Genomic DNA, 16,399 nt, shown 5'->3' on the forward strand with positions numbered 1-16,399 from the left:
CTGTGTACTATGAGAGACGAGATATAGTGAATGCAGTGTCCTGGGTTTAAAAACACTTTAATGAACCAATGCACTGTACACTATGGATATTTATGTCCCTTCGATTATAAAGCTTTATAGTACAAAAGGGGCAGCACATCATATTACTTGTTCTCACCACAACACTGCCCCTTCAGCTCTATTACAGAATTTAATTTATTACTATTATTACTATTTTTACTGGATTTAAGAGTTAAATTATGAAAAAGAAAAAACTGGGTGAATGAGTGATCAGTCCTAAGCACAAACAGGATACACTTAATGGAATAACCCAGAACAGCTAATTACATTTCAATTTACTTGAATCAGAGCTCAAAACTTTATGGTCTTGTCAGCTGCAGATGTCAGCATCCCTTAAACACAGAAGCCAGAGAGTAAAGTAAAATGCCTATTTTGTATCCCTATGTGAAAAATAAAGGTAAGGAAACGGAGCAGATCACTACAAATCAGGCTTATCAACTGAAAGGTATCTTGCAAGTGTAGCCACTCCGCCTTAAGCAGGAGTGTCTAAATTTAAAGTTTTGTATGACTGCAGCAGCCAAAAATAAATTGTAATCTGTGTCTTGTTCAGCTGTTCCTTAAGTCAAGCCTGGCTGTCAGCTCACTCTTCTGTCAGTAGGTGACACTTTTCTCTCTGATGTATAAGGTGATTCACAACAGCCTTGTACCATGTGACAAGCTGTGCCCAATCACAGCTCGCACAGTATTTCTCAATGGCTGGAAGAATACAGTCAGAGAGAAAGAGAAATGATTGATTTTACAGACTTTATGGGTGTAAAAGCAATCAGTGTAAAAAAAAAAAATCTCTATGGAGACATTGTACTGCTAAGGTGACAGTATGTTAAAAAAAACCCCACATAAATAATAATATACAAAATTAAAATATAGAAACCATTTTTGAAAATTTATAATTTTTGGTTATAAACTAATTTGGGTTATTTTTTTTTTACTAAAAAGATAACTGAATACATTTTGGTCAAGATTTATGACGAAAGATTATTTATTTGTAAAATTTTATAAAAAAAACACTTTTTTTCAAAATTTTTGGACTTTTTCATTTATATAGCAAAAAAAAAGATCCCAGTGGTGGATAAATACCACCAAAATAAAATTGTATCTGTCTCAAAAAAATTTGTAAAAAATTCATATGGGTACAGTGGTGCATGACCGCGCAATTGTCATTCAAAGTGTTGTAGCACTGAAAGCTGAAAATTGGCCTGGATAGGAAGGGGGTAAAATTGTCTGGACTTGAAGTGGTTAAAACAAAAAAAAAAGCACTGCAATCCAAATAGAAATAAAAATAATATGGATGGTACAGTGCTAAAATGCTGAGTATTTGTAGTGACAAAACAAATCCCATTAACCTCCCTGGCGGTATTCCCGAGTGTAGCTCGGGGTAAAGTTTCAGCACCACAAGCGGTAACCCCGAGCTACACTCAGGAATACCTTGCAGCGTTGCTCCGGGATCTCTTCTTCACTTACCTTGTCCTTCGCTCCTGCGATGTCCCCCCTGCAGCGTCCCTGGCCATGTCCTCCAGCTGATGCCAGCATCTGTCTTCCAGGTTCCGTTCCCTGCGACGTCAGGACGTACGGGGATGGAACTGGCGGGAAATTTAAAAATGTCAAAAAGTGACATTCACTAAATATGCTAAAACATTACTGTATCAAAGCATTTCACATACATTTTGTCCCTAGTGCTTTGTCCTGTGCCCTGCCTGCATTTTTACCGTTCTTTCTGCCTTGAAACTGAGAAATGTCCATGGCGTCCAAAAAGCGTCCCTTTAGGTCAAAAGCGGTTTTGGACCAGCTAGAGAACAGCAATAGTAAATTAGAACTACCTGCAGAATTGAGTGATAATGATTCGTGGGGAAATTCGTCATCAGACACTGAAAACGATTTTGCGACTTTGCTCAGCGATGTGCTAACTTGGCGCTATATTTCAAATTTCAGTGTTTTTGGTTTGATTATATTATTGAATTAAATTTATTATTATTATATTATTATTTTTTATGATTTTTTATTAAATTATAATTTATGATTTCGTGTTTCAAATTTTAACATACCCGGGATGTTTACTAGACTCTTGTTCGGACAGATTTTAGTGAGCTATTCCTAAAAATTACAGGCCTACAATAAAAAAACTACATATTTTCATGCAGAAAAATGTACCGCTTTGAGCACAGAAGTACTGACATAATCACTGCTAGGGAGGTTAATGACTAATTCAGTCATTAATTATTTTTTTCCATCACTACATGTACATTTATGTTTGGAGAGGGCAGAACCTTGGGGACCCCTACAGAAAGAGGAAGTGAAGAGGAGGAGACAGCATTGTAGACAACACGAAGGAACACTGTGATAGGTAGAAGGAGAACCAGGAAAGAGCAGGATCTTGGAGGCCAAGGGAGTAGAGTTTTTTGAGGAGTGGGTTGTCAATGGTATCAAAGGCAGCAGAAAGATCTAATAGTATAAGTATGGAGTAGTGGACTTTTTATGTATGAGGGTGATCAGTGCTTGCTTTAGATGGGAGGGGCAGGTTCCAGCAGATGGAGAGTGAGAGATTGAAGATGTGAGTGAGGGAGCATAGGATAGAGAAAGAGGGTGACCATAGTAGTAGCAAGGGTACAGGGTCCAGAGGACAGTTTTATCTGGGTGTCCTCTGTCCATCAGCATCTACTTTTGGAGGTCACTCACTTAGGACCTACTGTTGATACAGTATTTCTGACCTTAATTTTTGTGCTTTCAGTATTATGCATCCCTAGTTGTTCATGGGGCAGTTAGCATCCCCCAGCAGCAGTTGACAAGCCAGTTCTTGAATCAACAGACACAAGGGGTTGGGCTACCTGCTTCTCCTTTACAGCTAGGAGACTTGTTGTCTTCCTGTGTCCACGGGCCTAGCAGGTTGCACACAGTCATATGGTTCCAAGTGAATGAAACCTCACAGTTTTCACCAGGATGTGAGAATCTCCCATGTTATGGTAGATATTATGCTTATCCCAGCTCACTCAATAAAAGAATGTTACTTACTTTTGTTAATGCTTTTCTTAATGCATCTGATATTACAAAGTCCAAATAATGTCATAAATGTCATCTCCCTAAGAACATATAATGTGCACTGAGGTATTTGGTTGCCAGTCTTCTGAGTCCTTGCCGGAATCTACTCTAACAGTCGTTTCCTCCTGCACAACTAAATCTGGCCCAAGCTGGGACACACTGAGGGGAAGCACATGGCTATCTTCCACCATCAAATGGAACTCTCCACTATGCTCCTCCCACCACCTCTAGCAGCTCTACCCCAACTTTATATACTCTCAAAGGAAAAGTAAGTCCAGCCCAGACTGGCTGACAACAGGGCGGAGACCACCCTACAAGGGACACTTAAGATAACCATAGATGGATCAAAATTCAGTTGATTCAGAAGGGACTGGCCAAATGTTGATCTATCTATGGCTGCTCCTACTTGACAGAATTCAATCAAATGATCAATGTCTGTTGAGCAGTGTTGTTGTAAATGTTTTCTCAATCAATGGCTGCCGCCCCTGATAGTGCAATCTGACAGCGGAGAGTTCCACTGTCAGAATACAAAGTCCCAGCATCTTGCTTGTGTGGATGAGGGATTCTGTTCATTTTTTGGATCCGTCTATGGCCATCCTAACTCCATCTTATAAGAGGCTCCGTAGAGAGTGATTATCACACTAGTAAACCTCAAGTCTGATTAGATACTTAGCAAAGGCTTCTAAATAAACCAACCATCTTGCTTTATCTTACAAACTTCTTATGCTATTCAGTACCTAACTTTCCATGGTTAGCTGATTGTAATGCACAGTTAAGTGCCAATTATGTTTTGTGCTCAGATTGAGTTCAGATCTGTTAAATTGAGTTGAGTGACATTTTAAAACACTTTATAGATGTCATCTGTACTGGACTGTGACCAAAACATAACAGTTCTCTTGTGGTGGTTTAGGATTTGGCAATAATAACGCTTAGTCTGCAATCTGTATATTTGATGATGGGGAAAAAGGCATTTCCTGAATTTTGCCTATAGCAGGAGCACCCATGGGATTATTTTAAGATTAGCTTTGTAATGAATATTTAAGAAATGTCACTTATGCCACTAACCTCCATTTTAGTGCTGCTCTTATTGACAGGAAACTGTAATTTGATGTATGCCTGATGCTGAGACATATCAATGTTCTCTATATGCACTATTGTTAGGAAATCATCTTGATTAAAAAGATTAAGAAAAACATTTGGTGTGGATGTTGTTTTCTTCTGTAGAAGCATGGGCATCAGCCATGCCAGCCTTGGGGTACAATTAACCCACAATTAAATGTTCATTATATGCCTATCACATAGATATGTGTAATAGATTTCCCATCGTATAACCAGTGATGTGGACAAGGCCATTGCTGATAGAGATTAGTCAGAGGTTAGATCACACAGCACAAGGGAGAGAGCTGTGTAGGAAAGTAACAGTACATTATTATGCTCAAACAATACCCAATAGAGCATTTGGTTCCCATTTCAACACAGCCCACGCCAGGGAAGTTAAAGGGGATCACAAACAACACCAATTACAATTATCCTACATATTAATGCAAAATGTCCCATGTGACACAACACATTTGGCTGCAAATAGAATGAAATACACATTATTACTCACCCACCCCATTATTACTCACCCACCCATACTGTATAACTCTGCACAATCCATACCACTGCTCTGCCCCATGCATCCTTATGTGACTTCTAGTGATTTCCCATCCAGTGGTGTCCATCTTTAGCTTTCTCTGTTCTGTAAGCCCATCATTGCCTCTCCCTCGGCTTACAGTTTATAGTAGCCTGATTTCAAATCACTATAAACACAAATGCCAGGTAATTTACCCAAGCTGAACTGAAAAATTATTGTATAACTGTAAGAATGAAGATATATGCTACATTTTTGTTTCTTTAAGCCCATCTCATCATAATAACCTGTGTGCGTGTAATGTCTTAGTGGTCCCATGTCCTGCTCTATAGACACCATAGCTGTACTGATGATGGCCAATAAACCTGGAATAGCTGTATGTGATTTGGATTGAAAGGCTCTGTGTTATTAAGTGATATCTGTGCTGTATTGGGTCTGGATGCACAGTTGACCCAGGGGCAAAGAGGATCTGAATCTGAAATGGATGTCCGATAGGTAGATATCTTATTCCAAACAAAACGGTCACAATTTCAATATAACAATAATTAACAATGGAATATTGAAAATATCCTTATTTACTGTTAGCATACCTGCCACTTGCTTTCATTGCCTTCCTTCCCCCTATTGCACCTGAGATACATTCATCACCATAGAGACAATTCATTGCATTCTATGGTGAATGATACTTTCATTATTTTCTTACACTTAGTTAATTGCTTGACTCTTTTTTTGAGGTGTGATGAAAAATCAATAATTTAAAGATTTTGGAAACATACCTGCAGCGAAGTGCAGGATCAGTTTGGATACAGAAAAGCAGTCCTTGTGGTAATACACCTGGCCTCTGCTAGGTGTTACCATTGCTGAGGTAATATCTTGAGTACTGTGTCTAGGGAGCCCTTTCGTTGGCAGCTTACCCCTGGGTACCTGTGAAGGTGACATTGTCTGTGTATTTTACCCTATTGGCCAGGTTATAAATAATTAGGGTGTGGTTTGGTTGGTCTCTTCTGCTACTACTACAGTGATTGTTGGCATGCACAAAGATCGGTCACATATGAGATATACATACTTACATTAGTCCATTAGCTGGACCAATGTAATCATGCAAGAAATATCATACCTAAACATCAGCTTTAATTTAAATGTCATACCTGTAGGCCCATCACTGCTTACTCACAGCTGGATAAAAAACTACTAATGCGAGAGATCTCCTCCACTCAGCCTGTGATTGGGGATGTCCAATTCTTTGGGCATGGATCCAGCATCTCTGGAACAAGTGCTCTTGTCCTTTTAAGCCTTGCGCTTGCATGTAGGTGGGGTTAATTTGGAGTTCCTATTTAATGTTCGATGCTTCTCTGCTTTGGTCATATCCTTTGGAATGGCCCACCCTCTGCCTAGTTAAGGAATCAGAAGAGTCACTCCAAGGTCTTTTTGTAAATGTTGGCAGTGTGAGGAAGTGAAGTGTTTTTCTCACTGCATGATGACACCTCCTGCACCTTGGGAGAAGCCATGCAGGAACAGTGAAGACCTATAACTTATTGGGAAAATAAACATTGTAATCTGAACTGTGAGTAGCACCGCAGCAATCCTCCTGTGAATTTTGGAACAGTTATGCAAATCCAAGATGTGGAAGAGATGTAATTGTATTCCCAATACCAAATGTTCTGGACTGTGATTTGTCAGACTGCACTGAAGATGTTCCAAATTATGGACATTGTAAATTGTTCTTTCATGAAAAAGTTCTGTAAAGTTTTAGCAAACAATACCTGGCCCCACTGCTGTCTCAATGGAGGAAAGACTGTGATTATGAAGCATTGAGCATAAAATTCACTGAAGGGTGGAGAGGAGTTAAACTGTGAAGTGTTGGTGCAAACCTGGTATCTTGAGGAGCTGGTGGTGAACAGGGGACCATAATAACCCTCCTGGCAGTGAAAACCCTCCCCTCAGGTGTCATGCATGTAACATGGGCCCCCCGAGTGTTTGGATGGATTCTTAGAGCAATAAACTGGATCGTGGAAGACACAGGCTTGTGCAAGGAGGCACTCTGAGCATTAGGGGGTTAATGGACTGGTGACCAGGAGGATGAGAGAGAATGTGCATTCGTAAACATGGACAAGGTGTGAGCTTGATATAGGAACAATTGCCTAAAGCTCTGTCTGTATAGGAGGATGCTCAGCTGCATGTAGTGGTCATATGTATGGTATTGAGCAACCTGTCTACATGTGCACTCCCTTGTCACAGCAGGTCTGTGCTTAGTTGCAGCAGGGACATGGGGAACACTGTGCATGTGCAGGTCTTGAAGTAGGAACAGTGCTTGTTCCAGTGATGCTAGGAGCATGCCCAAAGCACAGGGCATCCCAGATCAAAGGCAGTATGGTGCAGTTCTCTCCCATTAGTAGTATTTCAGTGGCTATGGTATAGGCAGGGCCACTGATAAGGGATGCCATCCATCCTCCTGTATGGGGCCTGGGCCCAATCAGCTGAACAGGGGACCTGGGCAGCTGCCAAGCAGAGAGAGGGGAAACTTGAAGAGGATTGAATGATTGGTGCGGTGGAGGCAGCATTTATTAGAACCAATCCCCTGTAGTTTCCACCACAGCAGCTGAAAGCAGGCTTCTCCTCCTCCTCCTCCCACTTCCCACTCACTGGAAATGATTTAGTGAAACTAAAGTGTGAAAAATCTAGTGAAGCTCTGTATAGAAACCAATCAACTTCCATTTTTCCATTTTTTTTTTGCCAAAGTTTAATTGAACAAGCTGGCGTTAGAAGCTGATTGACTACAATATACAGCAGATTCTGAGTGCACCAGTTTTAGTAAATCTACCCCACTGTGTTCATTCATAATTGAAGCACGGTAAACTGTGTTTACTATGCTTAAGTTTAGAATGAACAGGATGCTGCTCTGTACTTCCTGTAAATTCATTCTGTGCAGCTAAGGCTGCAGAGATAGAAACTGAGGACAGTGGGTTTTGCATCCCTATACAAGTCTAAGGAAATCTAAAATTCAGGTAAGAAGGAGGTCAACTGCTGGAGAAATGGACCTGTCAATGAATTCTGAATGATCTCATGAGCGTCTCAAAGTGATGTCATGAACACAAGCTCAAGACCCATTGACAGAGGCCTATATTCATACATGAGTATATATTTTTCAAGGAACTATGATTTTCGAATTCAAAATGTGTCAAAAAGAAAGCTGCTATCTTTTCACAAAAAATGTAAAGTTCATATGCTGCATTATATAGTTAATCTACTTGAAGTTTCCCTGATCTGGTGAATGGGAGAAACTGTACCACACTTTGCATTTAGATGTATACTTAGAGGATCAGAAGTATGGATTAAAATTTAGCTGTGATTGCTTTTGGTGTTAAAGCAGCTAGGGTATCTTGTCGACTATCTTGCACATAATTGGACATTGATGAAACAGGAATGACATTTTGCCTCATAATTGAGAATTCGAATAGCTGATCTTTATTTGAATTTATTTCAAGACCTCCACCCAAACCTAATAATTTATCTTTCCCTTGCTACTCCCACTTAAGAAAAAATGGCCAAAGACATTACATGACAGCCTAGTCTAACTTTTTTTTTTTTGGACCATTGAACCTATATGAGTTTGTTGAATATTTTTTTTTCAATATGACTTGAACAGTCCACCTTTTTTGCACCCATTCATCTAGGAAGGTTTTTTTACAAGATTTAAGAGTGCACTTATGTGAGTTTGTGTTCATTCAGCCAAAAGAGCATTTGTGACCTCAGTTTTTGGTGTTGGTGGAGAAGATTTGGCTCACAATCTTCTCTCCAATTCATCCCTGAAGTGTGTAATAGGTTTGAGATCAGGGCACTGTGCAGTCCACTCCAGTACCTTAACTCCAAACGCATCTTACCATGTCTGTATGTAGCTGTCTTTGTGCACAGGGGCACAGTCATGCTAGAATAGAAAATCATCTTCCTCAAACAGTTGCCACAAAGTTGGAAGCATGCAATGCTCTAAAATCTCTTTGTAGCTGGAAGCATTAATAGTACCTTTCACTGGAGACACATAATAATTTGGAGGGTGTCCATACACCTTTGACTATATGCATAGGTGTGATGGTCAGGTCCACAAACATACATGAAGTCTGCAGAGCTCTGGCAGTGCAAGACATGAGATGTTTTATTATACAACATTGACTTGTTACTGACACAAAAATGGGGGCACACCACTTTCTCTGCTTCAACTAATAGCCTCAAGCTCTGAAGTTTGCATTGGCATTATAAAGCACCCCAGGTTTTAGACAGCTTTCAAAGTTGTGTGATTTTATACAGGCATATTTTATCCACGATAGCAATTCAATCTAATACCAGATTTACTTTACATGCATTGTTGCATGAAAATCCCCATAAGCAAGACGAAACATGTCAGAGCATAGCCAGGAGGAGTTCAGGCTGAACTATATCTTTACCTCTCTTTATAGTGGCTGGTTTCCGGTGTACTGTGTTTCCACTTTTGTCTACTGGATGTCACAGACATTTGATTTATTCCAAAAATAAACAGATACACCAAAACATGCATGAAAGTTCTGTTGCTGCATTAAATGCTAGTGCAGTTTTACCCAGTACTAAACATAGTGTTAAAGCCTCGGCCAATCAACGCAGCTTTTGGCCGTGGCCAATCAGTACAGCATTCTCTTTACAGCTGCAGCCAATCAGCACAAAGTTTGCCTCCTGAAGATTCCAGCTCACTGCTCCATCAATGCTTTAAAAGCTAGCCGCCGAGCCCCTTTCTGGTGAGTTTTTCTGCTTTCCTGGTCTGTATTCTGCACTTGTGATTTCTGTATATATATAGACTATCTATGTCCATTGCCTACCACTGCCTGTCCTGACATCCAACTTGTATCCTAGTTATCTCTGTCCGCTGCCTGCCCTGACCTCCAGCTTATATCTGGTTATCCATCTATGATGCTTGCCCTGACCTCCTGCTTGTATCCTAGATATCAATCTCCACTGCCTATCCTGACTTCCAGCTTGTGTCATAGTTAACCATGTTCACTGCCTGTCCTCTCACCTGCATATATCTACTCCAGTCCCCTGCTATCTAGTATTCTTTTTTTCAGGGTCATGACCTGGGATCAGCACACAGTTAAGCCCCAACTGCCATAAGAGGGTCTCTGGTGAAAACCACCTGACTCTTAGACTCTCTGCCTTGGGAGATCCCATGTGCCTGCTCCCCATTGGATCTCCTTCTAGAACCTTGGTAAGACTGTCATTCAGCAAGGGTTGTGTTCCAGGAAACTGCTACCTATCTGCCTCTCTTTTAGGGGGTTATGCTCTCTCAAAAACCTACTGCTGGTACGTTTACCCCATACTGTGTAGTAAAGCTGTCCATGCTGGTGAAAACATCATTCTGAAAGTAGTGACATCATCATGTCGCTCCCTTAAAGGGGTACCCTCTTCAGAGGTATAAAATACACTACTGATAATAGAATCCAGTGTCTGAATAATTTCATTTAAAGTTCAGGACTGTGGGAGTGTTGTCTAATTTGAAACAATATTAACAACCATTTTGTCTTTGATTGCTTGTATTCTTCTTCCGAGACAGCAGCACTATGTGTGAGTACGATGGGTTTTTGGTACGTTATTTCAATGACTGTTTCCTAATGTTAACGAAAAGGCTGCAAAGAATCCCTATTGTACAGGGAACAAATATATACGCTCTCAGATTCTATCTGTAACCCTCAGGCCTTGTCTCCACAAAGTACTGCTAAACATGCTAATCCTCCAAGATACAAAGATGTTTAATGTCCTTGAATAGAGTGTACAATTTCTAGAGCAAAGTAGGCTGGGCAGGAAACAGCCAGTGTTCTCAGTGTATGAGAATCATGCATGAGTTCCCTGCCGTGCCGGAGTGTCTCACAGCACTACTGATTAATGAAACCGTTAGCGCTAAGCTCCTGATTTATCTTGTACGTGAGTATGAGAGGTGGAAACTTAGCCCTTTCTTGCATGGCTGCTGTGGCATTTCCTAAATCCCCCACCACATCTGAATCACAGTTGCCTTTTTCTCTCTCATTTTTTGCCTGGAGTAAAAGGCCTATAAATATATATTAATCCAAAAGGTCAGTTGTCTACTAATCTGCTCGCTTAAGACTCATGATTACTGTTGCTAGAAGGCTGTTCTCTGTTAAAAGTGAGTTTTAAACTGTCTCAGTCCAGCAGTTCCTGAAGGGCACCATTCTGACACTCTGCGATCCTCCTCATGTTCTATAACCTGTAACCTTTCCCTAAATTGTCAGTGAACACAAGGCCAAGCCAATCGTTCGGCATCAGTTCAACAATTACCTTTTCATCTGCGGGAGGAAGTGCTGTTTTCTCGCTTCAGTGAATGTTAATTCTCTAGCATGCTCTTAGAATAATTATTTGTGTCTCAATACTCAGTTTCCAAGGATCATTTCACTTCAGGATCAACCAACTCGAATTTAACAAAGTGACATCTCTACTCCAACACCACACACGAACAAAAGGAGCGGCGGTTATGAGATGACATTATCAAGGGAGAAGATGCATTGGAAACCAAAGCCCCGTTGTCACCGGCATCCGTTCTTCCTTTCCACAGTATATACGGCAGGACGAGACTGTCAAATACTGCTTGCTGTTTGGATCTGACTGGTTGCTTTTGGCCTGTGAAACTGCTGAGCTTGAATTGCAAATTTGTGTTCCTGATATATTGCTTCTGCAGTACAGTTTGTTCATTTAATTACTCAATTGCTATGCATTTTGGAGTACAGATAACCAATCCATACAAAATCAACTCTAAGAGTATTATTTGGTCAATTTAAGATATGTTATAATAAATATGGACATTGGTTGTGTTTGGCTATTGGAAAACTTAAAAAATAAATGAAGAAAATAAACTGTCTTCCTAAAATCTCACATTTTGCCTAGGCTCATACTAGCTCATGCTCTTAAAAGTGATTCACAGTGGCAAACAGCAATTTTCAAAGGGGCTAACACACTTCAAATACTAGCGTTTGGCTCACAGTTGCAACATGACCCCATTGACTTGGAGGGCTACGTTTGACAGGAGGTGCCCCCTGTGAACTCAGTGTGCTGCAATACATTGGTTGTGCTTTGCAATGCTTTGTGGCAAGGCCGCAACATGTGAAAAGTCTCCTCTGGTTGTATTTTAGATATTAGGTGGGCAGTCGGAGAGCAGTAAATCCATGTGAAATAGGTCTAAAGGATTTAGAAATATCAATGAAGGACTAAATCAGTGGTGACACTGAACTGTTCATATGTGGGAAACTCCCTGACTTCCTGCTACGGGTCAAGTCAGACAATGATACTATATGCTCCCCTTGCGTCAAAAAAACCCAGTGTGGGTGCTCCTGTTTTGGTCTCTGAGGCATGCGGACTGCAATGTAGGATGTCAAAATGAGGGTGCAAATACAAATTAAAGCTCAAGTCAAGCCTTCCCAAGTGCACAGGAGAATGCGTAGGTCCAGGCAACTTGTTGTTCTCGCCCTCTCTTAAATAAAGCTCAGCTCCAAGGCTTGGGATTCCCCCACTTTTTTGGCCCTCCACTATTGGAGCACCCAAGGACCAATAAAAAACACTTATATACATACATTGTTTCCAGGTTTCTTTGGTTTAGTTGTGTGATGTCCCAGTTCCTATTTATCTTCTTCCTTTAGTTGTTGGTAGAATGTTGGCACCACTTTCTTCGGTATTCTCCTGTGAGTACAGGATGGGCCATTGATGGTCTTAGTCCACAGGAAGTGGAATAAAGAACTTTGGGGATCATTCAACCCAGAAGAGGACTGTTACCAAAGAGCAGGAATGGGGAGTATGTAATGATTGTTAGAGCCAAATGTGTTTTTTTTAATAAAGGGGGAGGGGGGGCTCTTTTATTTATTTATTGGACCTGGTGTTTGGTAGCTTGGGCACAAAGAACTGCTTGGTGGCAGAGAGAGTGTACATGTGTGCTCCATACCATTAGTATTAGTTGGGCTCTGCTGGCAGATGGATAGTAAAAGGTAGGCACAGGTAGGAACCTTCCTGTATCCCTGCCAGTATGGAGTTTTTTCAGATCTGCAGATGTCTTCCCAAGTGTTTTAGACAAAAAAAGCTCAAGAACTCACAAGTACAGAGTAGGAGAATATAGAAACAGCACAGAAATTGTGGTATGTGGAATAAAAGCAGATTAGAGGAGGAGATTGGCTGTAGACAAGTGCTACTAGTGGAATACTACAAACATCCCTAATCCATATTCATCTGTTAGGAATGGAACATTTTAGCTGGCTTTTTAGTAAAATGACCTTTGATGAAAGGGCCCTGATAATGCATAATAAAGTAATCACTTTCATATTCTTGTGACCTGTATGAGATCACGTAGTCTGTTGCTTCATGATCTCATACAGTCAGAGAACTACTTGCTTTAATAGTTTTGTGTTTTACAGAAAAATATCTTAATTACATTTTATATATTAACCAGCATTATTTGCACAAAATATTTTTGTATTACAGCTAAAATGATTATCCAGTGTCAAACATGCTGCATTTGCAATCAAAATATTTATTCTAAAAGTGTTTTATGCAATACCAGTATGATGTTGTGGGTTAACACACAATTTTTCTAGTCATTTATGAAAGGAGCTAACAATAATATTATAGATGGGAAATTAAATTTTTCTAAAAGTTTATTAAAGAGACAGACTATTTGTTAAGAAATAGAAAATCTTCCTACAAGATTACGTTGAATACATTGGTTATGCATTTTGTGCATCAACTACATCAGTATTCAGTATTCAGTAGAGATATAATCCTCAACAAGCAGATGGCAATGTTAATACGTTTAACCACTTCATGTCCGGACACTTTTACCCCCTTCCTGTCCAGGCCAATTTTCAGCTTTCAGTGCTATCACACTTTGAATGACAATTGCGCGGTCATGCAACACTGTACCCATATGCATTTTTTAGCATTTTTTTGAGACAGATAAAGCTTTATTTTGGTGGTATTTATTCACCACTGGGGTTTTTATTTTTTTGCTATGTAAAAGAAACAGTCCAAAAATTTTGGAAAAAAACTTTTTTTTTTTAAAAAGTTTGCAAATAAATAATATTTCATCATAAATCTTGGTCACAATGTATTCCATTATCTTTTTAGTAAAAAAAAATAAATAAATAACCCAAATTAGTTTATAAACAAAAATGATAATTTTTAAACATTTTTTTTTACATTTTTATTTTATTTTTTTATATTATTATTTATGTTTTTTTTTTTTTACATACTGTCACCCTAGCAGTACAGTGTCACCATGGTAATAGTGTACTACATGTGGGGGGTGATGAATATTTTTATTTTTTTTACACTGATTGCTTTTACACCCATAAAGGTTGTAAAAGCAATAATTTCTCCTTCTCTCTGGCTGCATTCTTGCAGCCATTGAGAACTACTGTGTGAGCTGTGATTGGTCACAGCTTGTCACATGTTACAAGGCTGTTGTGAATGGCCTTGTACCATGTGACCTCTCTGATCATTCACAGACTTCACACATAGTAAGCAATGATGTCAGAAGTGACATCTTGCTTACTACTCTGTATGTGATCACTGATTGGCTAATCAGTGATCACATGATCGGGACCTCACACAGAGTTCCCGTATGACGATTGGGTTTCCACTGTGTACGGAGGTCACAGCGGGCACCTGATCGTGGTGCTGCGTGCTCCCTCGGAGCGCGCATAAACAGGGGGTGGGGAGGCCGTTTATAAACAGCCACCCGACCCTGCACTGCCACCATCCGGCCGTTTATATGCAACGGCCAGACAGGAGGTGGTTAAGGCTGCATCTGTGGTATGCTATACTCTATGTCTTTTCTCTGAATAAGTTACTCTTTCCTGTTTGCAGTAAAGCAAGCAGAAAAACACATGGGTCCAGTTTCCCAGTTATAACCTGCTACAACAAAAAAGTGCAAGATACAGCAACAGAAAGAAGATTGCAACAGAGTAAAAGAAAACAGCAGTAACACATCTGCACTAAAGATTTAATTTGCAAACCTGACAAACCGGAACTACCAGTCTTGAAGATGAAAAGGATGCTAATAAGAGAGAGTACGTAGGAATGTATAAATGATGTCATGCCGCAACACCCTTCAGATGAGTGGATAGAGAAAGATCAGAAAGCTCAGAGCACAATATCTTTTAGCATAGAAGATGATCAAATCATACATATATGTAAGTGTGAAACTTCTAAAATAATGTGGGAAGGATTACAAAAGGTACATGAAAAAGTTAATCTCAGCAATAAACTGTATTTGATTAGAAAGCTACAGTATACAAAACCCAGCTGATGAAAGGCCAGGCTATGCAGGATTACATAAGGCACATGGTTGAAAGCCTGAGAGGTATAAGAGAAGAAATAAAAGATGTTCATGTCACAGCACTATTACTTAGTGGTTTACTAGAAACCCATGAAATGCTTGTCACAGCACTTGATGCATGCCCAGATGATGAATTGACATTGGAATATAATAAAGGCAAGCTTGCGGATGAATATAAGCGTAAAACAGAGAGCATTAATAGTGACAGTGCTTTTATCGCAGAGTCTGGTTTAAAGGCGAAAAATAGCAATAAAAACAGTAACATAGAAAAAGAAACATGAATACTTTCTGTGCAAGAAACAAGGCCATGTAAAAACAGATTGCAGAATCTGGAAAGCCAGAATGCAAAAACAGACTAAACTACAAAGGCCAAACTGATTTTTCTTTAGATAATGAATATGTTTTTAAATTCAAAAGTTGCATCTCATCTTTGCTGTAAATCTCAAAAGGGAAACAGAATTCTACACCAAGACACAAACAAGGTAACCATTAGTAGAAGCGCAATTGACAATGAAACTTCAGTGTGTTCAAAATTTCATGAACTAACACAAATGCTTCAAACTGAGGGAAATTCCACTTCTGAGTCACATGAAAATAAGCAAAAAAGTGACACAGAAATAGAATTTAGCACAGGCAGTCCAAATACTGTGAAAGAAGAAACCAAATCACAAGAGGCTTCAATCAGGAAATCCACCAGAAGCATCCCAGCCAACTGTCTGTCCTATGTTGCTTGTGTAGCATTAAAACCAGAGCCAGATTCATGAGATGAGATGCAAAGACTTCTAACCCATGAGAAACAAAAGTGGATCAGAGCTGAGATCCAAAACGGGACTAATATAAGGAGCAGTTGTTGAGTGGGGGTGTTGTAATACAGTGTTCATGTACTTTGTGCAACGGCTACATCAATATTCAGTAGAGATATATTCCTCAACCAGTAGATGGCAGTGTTTATAAGTTTGTAGCTGCATCTATGGTATGATATATATATGTCTGAATATGTTTTCTATTTCCTGTATGCAGTGAGGCAAGCAGACAACACATGTAGACTTTGCACTGCCTGTTTTGTCTAACAGATTATATGCACATTTAATGTATTTTAGGCATGTTATTTACCTGTAAAAGACTCCTAATATAGACATCCAAAAGCCCTGAGACTTCTGATGGACATTGCTATCTTGGATTTGATGTCAGCAACCCTAAAAGACTCAGAGCTGTCACTCAAGTGAAACACTATTGTATTCCTCTTCACTCATCACCCATCAGCTACATAACAGATTATGTAGGTCATTGATGGGTGGGGCGGAGAAGCTGGGCCAGCA

At 39.8% G+C, this 16,399-nt stretch overlaps 1 protein-coding gene and 1 long non-coding RNA gene across 3 annotated transcripts in view; one reads left to right on the forward strand and one right to left on the reverse strand.

The window, feature by feature from the left end:
- The window catches only part of LOC149467025 (glypican-5-like), a 319,714-nt gene that overhangs the window by 53,329 nt on the left and 249,986 nt on the right, over positions 1–16,399 (reverse strand). The gene's annotated exons all lie outside the window — the stretch shown is intronic.
- Positions 10,574–11,618, forward strand: LOC149467026 (uncharacterized). The gene is made up of 2 exons (XR_016312049.1): positions 10,574–10,665; positions 11,138–11,618. It is a non-coding gene; the product is annotated as an uncharacterized LOC149467026 (long non-coding RNA).

Source organism: Staurois parvus, unplaced genomic scaffold (assembly GCF_062004578.1).
Source record: "Staurois parvus isolate SC_StPar_1 unplaced genomic scaffold, SC_StPar_1.0 ptg000126l, whole genome shotgun sequence".
NCBI classification, from domain to species: Eukaryota; Metazoa; Chordata; class Amphibia; order Anura; family Ranidae; genus Staurois; species Staurois parvus.